The sequence below is a fragment of the Stegostoma tigrinum genome, chromosome 7 (assembly GCF_030684315.1).
Source record: "Stegostoma tigrinum isolate sSteTig4 chromosome 7, sSteTig4.hap1, whole genome shotgun sequence".
Classification (NCBI taxonomy): Eukaryota; Metazoa; Chordata; class Chondrichthyes; order Orectolobiformes; family Stegostomatidae; genus Stegostoma; species Stegostoma tigrinum.
The window spans coordinates 1,927,493-1,934,752 of record NC_081360.1 but is presented as its reverse complement, the minus strand read 5'-3'; positions in this window follow the sequence as shown (position 1 = coordinate 1,934,752).

Here is a 7,260-nt window from a genome sequence, read left to right as displayed (position 1 = left end):
ACCAGAGCAAACTTGATGAGCCGACTGACTTCTTCTGCTTCTGCATCATTTGGCCGACGGTCCCATTATTCAAAAAGTTTAAAATTGTGAGGGAGTTGAATAAAGTGGTAGAAAAAGTCGATTTATTTTATCAGACAGATCAGAAGCAAGCTTCAGTAGCTGATGAAAAACAAATGTGCTGTGACCTGGAGGCAACAAACGGCACTCGACATAACACAGATTGAAGAAATGACGGGAGCGAAAATGATGCTCCTTTTCACTATTCCAGTTTAATCTGCAATTTAACACTTTTAAAGAGATAGGTTGTAATCCTTGATTTAGACTTTACTGTCATAGTAAGTATTGAGAAGACTTGTAGCTCAGGTTCAGTTTCTGGATGTGAGTTTGCTCGCTGAGCTGGAAGGTTAGTTTTCGGACGTTTCGTCACCATTCTAGTTAACATCATCAGTGAGCCTCCGAAAAGTGCTGGTGTTATGTCCCGCTTTCTATTTATCTATTTAGGTTTCCTTGGGCTGGTGACGTTACCAACCCAACGAAACCTAAACAGATAAATAGAAAGCGGGACATAACACCAGCGCTTCACCGGAGGCTCACTGATGATGCTACCTAGAATGGAGACGAAACGTCTGAAAACTAATCGTCCAGCTCAGCGAGCAAACTCACATCCACTTTACTGTCGTGTTGACAAGTCAAGAATCTCTGCTGACAGAAGCTGATGAGAATTGCCATCAAGTCCAATTTGTACAAAGGTGTGAGATACAAAGAAGAATGACAACAGTGATAATGGTCTGAAACACCATCGACGGTGAGATTCAAACCCACGCGGGCAGAGCACAATGGATTAACAACCCATTGCCTTAAACGCTCGGTCACGTCCTCACACGTGGAAAACAGTTGATATGTGATATCATCAAGATCTCATGGGAGGAAGATTGAGGATGAGAAACTTCCTCATCGGAATCAAATCCACATCATTCCGTTTCTGATTTTAGAGGAATGATAAAATCAGTAAAATCCGAGAAAAGACCACGCTTCTTTGAAACAGCAGTTCTGATTGGTTCATTCTGAGTGAGAATTGTGCCATAATGAACCAAGCAAGAAATTTTGTCACATTCCTACCTATATCTAGTCTTGACTCATCATTTCTTCAGTCGATTTTTTCCCTCACGCCTTGGATCCAATCCCAGCCCTTTCATTCCCCTCCCTCTGCAGTTGTTTTGGACTGAGAAATTCCGGACTATTCCAACTGGATGAAGAACTCATCAGCTGGAAGATTAACTGTCAATCTTATCCCACAAACACTGGTCGAATTGTTTTATTTTTCATTAGAAGCCCTGACCACTCTGACAGCAGCAATGCGGTGTAATGCCACGTCTGGAATGTAAACCCAGGGCACAGTGAAGAAAGCACCTTACCCTAACCACGTGACCAACCGGAAATGGGGATGGCAATGACTGCGTGGAGGATGCACACGGCCCTTCTATGACGGTATAGAGGTGCGTGCAATGACGAGGCTGTGAGCTCCAATCTCACCCGAGCAGCTTTTATTGACATGGAGTAGGGATTATCGGGGCATCAGGCTGTGGGAAATACCACACATTCTGTAAATGTTCCAAACACGCACGAGCCCAAAATTTTCCCTTACACTCAATCCCTTTCTCACCCGGAACTAACACTGGCGTGATGGTCCGAATGACCTTCTCCCATTTTCTGTCACCCTGGGTTGATCTGAACAGTGAAAGTCATTCGGCACAATGAAGCAATGCAGCAGGGAGACAGCAGTGTAGTGGTGATATATCCCCTAGTTATCCCTAGGAGCTGAGGCACGGCTGCTACTGCATTTTAAATTCGATGAATAAAGTCTGGAATGTTAACTGAATTTCAGGTACAAAGACCATGACTTTAATTTTCTAAAATCCCATTCATTCATGTCCCTTCAGGAGCGAAGTCCTTCCCCAATCTGGCACACAAGTGACCCCGGACCCTCAGCAATGTGATTGACCCCTAACTGCCCTCTGACATCAGTTCAAGGTGAATTAGGGATGAACAATAAATGCTGTCCTGACCAGCGATACCCACATCCCGTGGGCTAATAAGGAAGAATAAAAACACATTCACAACAGGGGAAAATAGGTCTTCTGTCTGCATTGACTCGAATTCACCTCATCGCCCAATCTAGTTAGAGACAATGACACCCACAGCACAGAGAAACCAGGGAACTGTGCAGACTGAAGGAAGGATTCAATTACCTACTGAGGTGGAAACTCATTTACTCAGTCACACTGGGGAGAGGTCACTCTCGTGTGTGGGAAGGGATCACTCAGAAAACCAAACTCCTGAGATACCCACAAATTCACATACCATTATATCCTGCTGTTATCGCTGCTGCAAATCCCCAACTAAGAATGAACTATATCTGGATGCCTGTTTCCAGTGAAATTCTGAGGGTTACTCGCGCTGAAATGTTATCTTTGTTTTCTCTCTGCAGATGTTGCCAGTTCTGCTGACCTTTTTCCAGCAATTTCTGTTTTTATTTTGTTTCTTTCTGATTGAGATCAACTGCAGTTTTTTCAGTTTTTATCCAGAGGGCTTCCGCGTTTTTCTGATCTATAATAATCATTAAAACCTATTTGTAGGAACCATAATTTAGAAGTTTGTCAATAATATGCAATAAACGATCATGTCCTTGACCATGAGGAAGAAAACCATGGATTGCAGGGAGACATCAATCAGGTGGAAAGAAAATTGGTGACAGGAATTCGAACAGAAAAGAAAATGATAATGAATTCAGGGAGCGTGGACAATGAAAAATGAGAATACTGAGTTGTGTAGAGGATCAAAGACAGCTTGCAGTGGACTTTTACAGATTCCTGAAGGTGTTTGGACAGGGAAATCGGATGATTGAGAGGGTTTTGGGATACATTCTGTTCTTAACCACAGGCTGGAATATAAGACCAGGAGATGGTGCTGGAGCTTCAACAAACACCAATTTAGAGAACAGCTAGAGGACTGAGTACAAGTTAGTTTACTTTACTGAATTAATCAACATTTGTTTAAAAATGATGTCAGTAGATGTACAGCAGACAAGTGCTTTTAGGCCCATCAATTTAACTGCACCACTCAATGAGATCACTGCTAATATCGATCCAATACATCTTAGAGGGGAACCAGCAGATGCTGACATTTCAATGCGTCTTCTATTGTTATCCTTCCAGGTGGTACGGTTACAAGGCTTGAAAGATGTTCTCAATGGGGAGGGCTGAGTAACTGCAGTGCATCTTGCAGATGGTGCGCTCTGCTGCCACTGTAATTCAGTGGTAAAGGGAGTAAATGCTGAAGCTACCGAATGGGGCACCAGGACTGCATTGTGCTGGATGGTTTTGGGTTTCTTGAGTGTTAGAATAAGGAACAAAGAAAATTACAGCACAGGAACAGGCCCTACAGCCCTCCAAGACTGCATCGATCCAGATTCTATAACTAAACTTGTTGCCTATTTTCGAATGATCTGTATCCCTCTGCTCCCTAACCATTCATGTATCTGTCTAGATATATCTTAAATGATGCTGCCGTGCCCACCTCAACCACCTCCGCTGGCAATGCATTCCAGGCACCCACCACCCTCTACATAATGAACTTTCCACGCACATCTCCCTTAAACTTTTCCCCTCTCACCTTGAAATCGTGACCCCAAGTAATTAAGTCCCCCACTCTGGGGAAAAAACTTCTTGCTAGTCACTCTGTCTATACCTCTCATGATTTTGTAGAAATCAGGTGCCCATCAACCTCTGTCTTTCTAATATAAATAATCCTAATCTACTCAATCTGTCTTCATAGCTAGCACCCTCCATTATAGGCAACATCCTGGTGAACCTCCTTTGCACCCTCTCAAAAGCATCCATATCCTTTTGGTAATGTGGCGACCAGAACTGTAAGCAGTATTCCAAATGTGGTTGAACCAAAGTCCTATACAACTGCAACACGACCTGCCAACTCTTGTACTCAATACCTCATCCGATTAATGAAAGCACCCTGTACACCTTCTTGACACTCTATCGGCCTGCATTGTAACCTTCAGGGTACAATGGACCTGAACACCCAGATCTCTCTGTGCATCAATTTTTCCCCAGGGCTTTTCCATTTACCATACAGTTTGCTCTTGAATTGGATCTTCCAATATGCATCACCTTGCATTTGAACTCCATCTGCCATTTCTCTGCCCAACTCTCCGATCTATCTATATTCTGCTGCATTCTCTGACAGTCCACTTCACTATCTGCTACTCCACCAATCTTAGTGTCATCTGCAAACTTGTTAATCAGACCATCTATACCTTCCTCCAGATCATTTATGTCTATCACAAACAACAGTGGTCCCAACATGGATCCCTGTGGAACACCACTGGTCACAGTTCTCCATTTTGATAAACTCCCTTCCACTACAACTCTCTGTCTCCTGTTGCCCAGCCAGTTCTCCATCCATCTAGCTACTACACTCTGGACCCCATGTGACTTCACTTTCTCCATCAGCCTACCATGGGGAACCTTATCAAATGCCTTACTGAAGTCCATGTATATGACATCTACGGCCCTACACTCATCCTTCAACTTTGTCACTTCCTCAAAGAATTCTAGTAAGTTGGTTAAACATGATGTTGCCTGCACAAAACCATGCTTCCCATCACTAAGAAGCCCATTTTCTTCAAAATGTAAATAGATCCTATCCCTCAGTATCTTCTCCAGCAGCTTCCCCACCACTGACATCAGGCTCACTGGTCTACAATTACCTGGATTATCCTTGCCACCCTTCTTAAACAAGGGACAGCATTAGCGATTCTCCAGTACTCCGGGACCTCACACATGCTCAAAGATGCTGCAAAGATATCTGTTAGGGCCCCAGCTATTTTGGCTCTTGCTTCCCTCAGTAACCTGAGATAGATCAGATCTGAACCTCGGTTCTCGTCTACCCTAATGCCTTTTAGAATAGCCAACACTTCCCCCCTCCTTATGCTGATTTGACCTAGAGTCATCAAACATCTATCCCTAACCTCAACACCCATCACGTTCCTCTCCTCAGTGAATACCAATGCAAAGTACTCATTAAGAATCTCACTCATTTTCTCTGACTCCTCTCTAATTTCTCTCCTTTGTCCTTGAGTGGGCCAACACTTTCTCCAGTTACCCTCTTGCTCCTTATGTATGAATAAAAGGCTTTGGGATTTTCCTTAACACTGTTTGCTAAAGATATTTCATGACCCCTTTTAGCCCTCTTAATTCCTCATTTCGGATTGGTCCTACTTTGCCGATGTTCTTCCAAAGCTTTGTCTGTTTTCAGTTGCCCAGACTTTATGTATGCTTCCTTTATCCTCTTTGATAGTCTCACAATTTCACCCGTCATCCATGGTCCCTTCATCTTGTCCTTTCCATCCCTCATTTCCACTGGGACATGTCTGTCCTGTGTTCTAATTAACCTCTCTTTAAAAGCCTCCCATACATCAGATGTGTATTTGCCCTCAAACAGCTGCTCCCAATCCACATTCCCCAGCTCCTGCCGAATTCTGCTGCAGTTGGCCTTCCCCCAATTCAACACTCTTCCTTTAGGACCACTCTTGTCTTTGTCCATCAATATTCTAAAGCTTACGATTGTGATCACTATTCCCAAAGAAAACACCTACTGAAACTTCCACCAGCTGGCCGGGCTCCTTCCCCAACACCAGGTCCAGTATGGCCCCGTCCCAAGTTGGACTATTTACATACTGCTCAAGAAAAACCTTTCTCGATGCTCCTTACAAATTCTGCTCCATCTAAACCCTGAAGACTAAGTGAATCCCTGTCAATGTTGGGAAAATTAAAATCTCCCATCACCACCACCCTGTTGTTTCTACATCTTTCCATAATCTGTAGACATATTTGCCCCTCCATCTCACGCTTGCTGTTGGGAGGCCTGTAGTACAGCTCCAATATTGTTACCACATCCTTCCTATTTCTGAGCTCTGCCCATATTGCCTCACTGCTTGAGTCCTCCATAGTGCCATCCTTCAGCACAGCTGTGATATTCTCTTTGGCCAGTAATGCAACTCCTCCACCACCTTTACCTCCCTCTCTATCCTGCCTGAAACATCTATATCCTAGGATATTGAGTTGCCAATCTTGCCCTTCCCTCAGCCAAGTCTCAGTAATAGCAATAACATCATACTTCCAGGTACTAATCTAAGCCCTAAGTTCATCTGTCTTACCTGTTACACTTCTTGCATCAAAACAAATGCACCTCAGATCATCTGTGGCTTTGTGTTCATCATCTGCTCTCTGCCTACTCTTCCCCTTCGTCACACTGACTTCATTATCTAGTTCCTTACAGGTGCTAGTTACTAACTCCTTACTGTCCACTAACCTCCTCATTTGGTTCCCATCCCCCTTCCACATTAGTTTAAACCCTCCCTAACTGCATTAGCAAAAGCAGCCCCGAGGACATTGTTTCCAGTCCTGACCAGGTGTAGACCATCCAATCTGTAATAGTCCCACCCTCCCAGAACCAGTCCCAACCTCCCAAAAATATGAACCCCTCCCTCCTGCACTATCTCTCAAGCCACTCATTTATGCTGCCTATGCTTTCATTACTACTGATGAGCACGTGGCATAGGTAGCAATCCTGGGATTACTACCTCTGAGGTCCTACTTTTTAAACTTGGCTCCTAAAACCCTAAATTGTGCTTGGAGGATCTAATCCTGTTTTTTACCCGTATCATTGGAGTCTATATGCACATGACAGCTGATTGTTCACCCTCCCCCTTCAGAATGTCCTGCAGTTGATCCGAGACATCCCTGGCCCATGCCCCTGGGAGGCAACATACCATTCAGGAGTCTCATCTTCACCCACAGAACCACCTATCTAGTCCCCATACAATTCAATCCCCTCTGACTATAGCCTTTCCACTGTTTTCACCACCCTTCAGTACAGCAGAGCCAGCCACGCTGCCATGAACCTGCCTTCCCCTGGTGAGCCATCTCCCCCAACAGTATCCAAAACGATATACCTATTTTGGAGGGAGATGACCACAGGGGATACCTGCACTGCCTTGCTGCTTTATTTCTGCCTTTTGGTCAACCAATCCATTTCTCCCTCAGAAATCCTAATCTGCGGTGTGACCAATTTGCTGAATGTGCTACCCATGACTTCCCCAGCATTGCGGATGTGAGTGCAACCACTGCTCCAGAGCCGTCATGCAGCCTAACAAGGGCTGCAGCTGGACACACTTCCTGCACA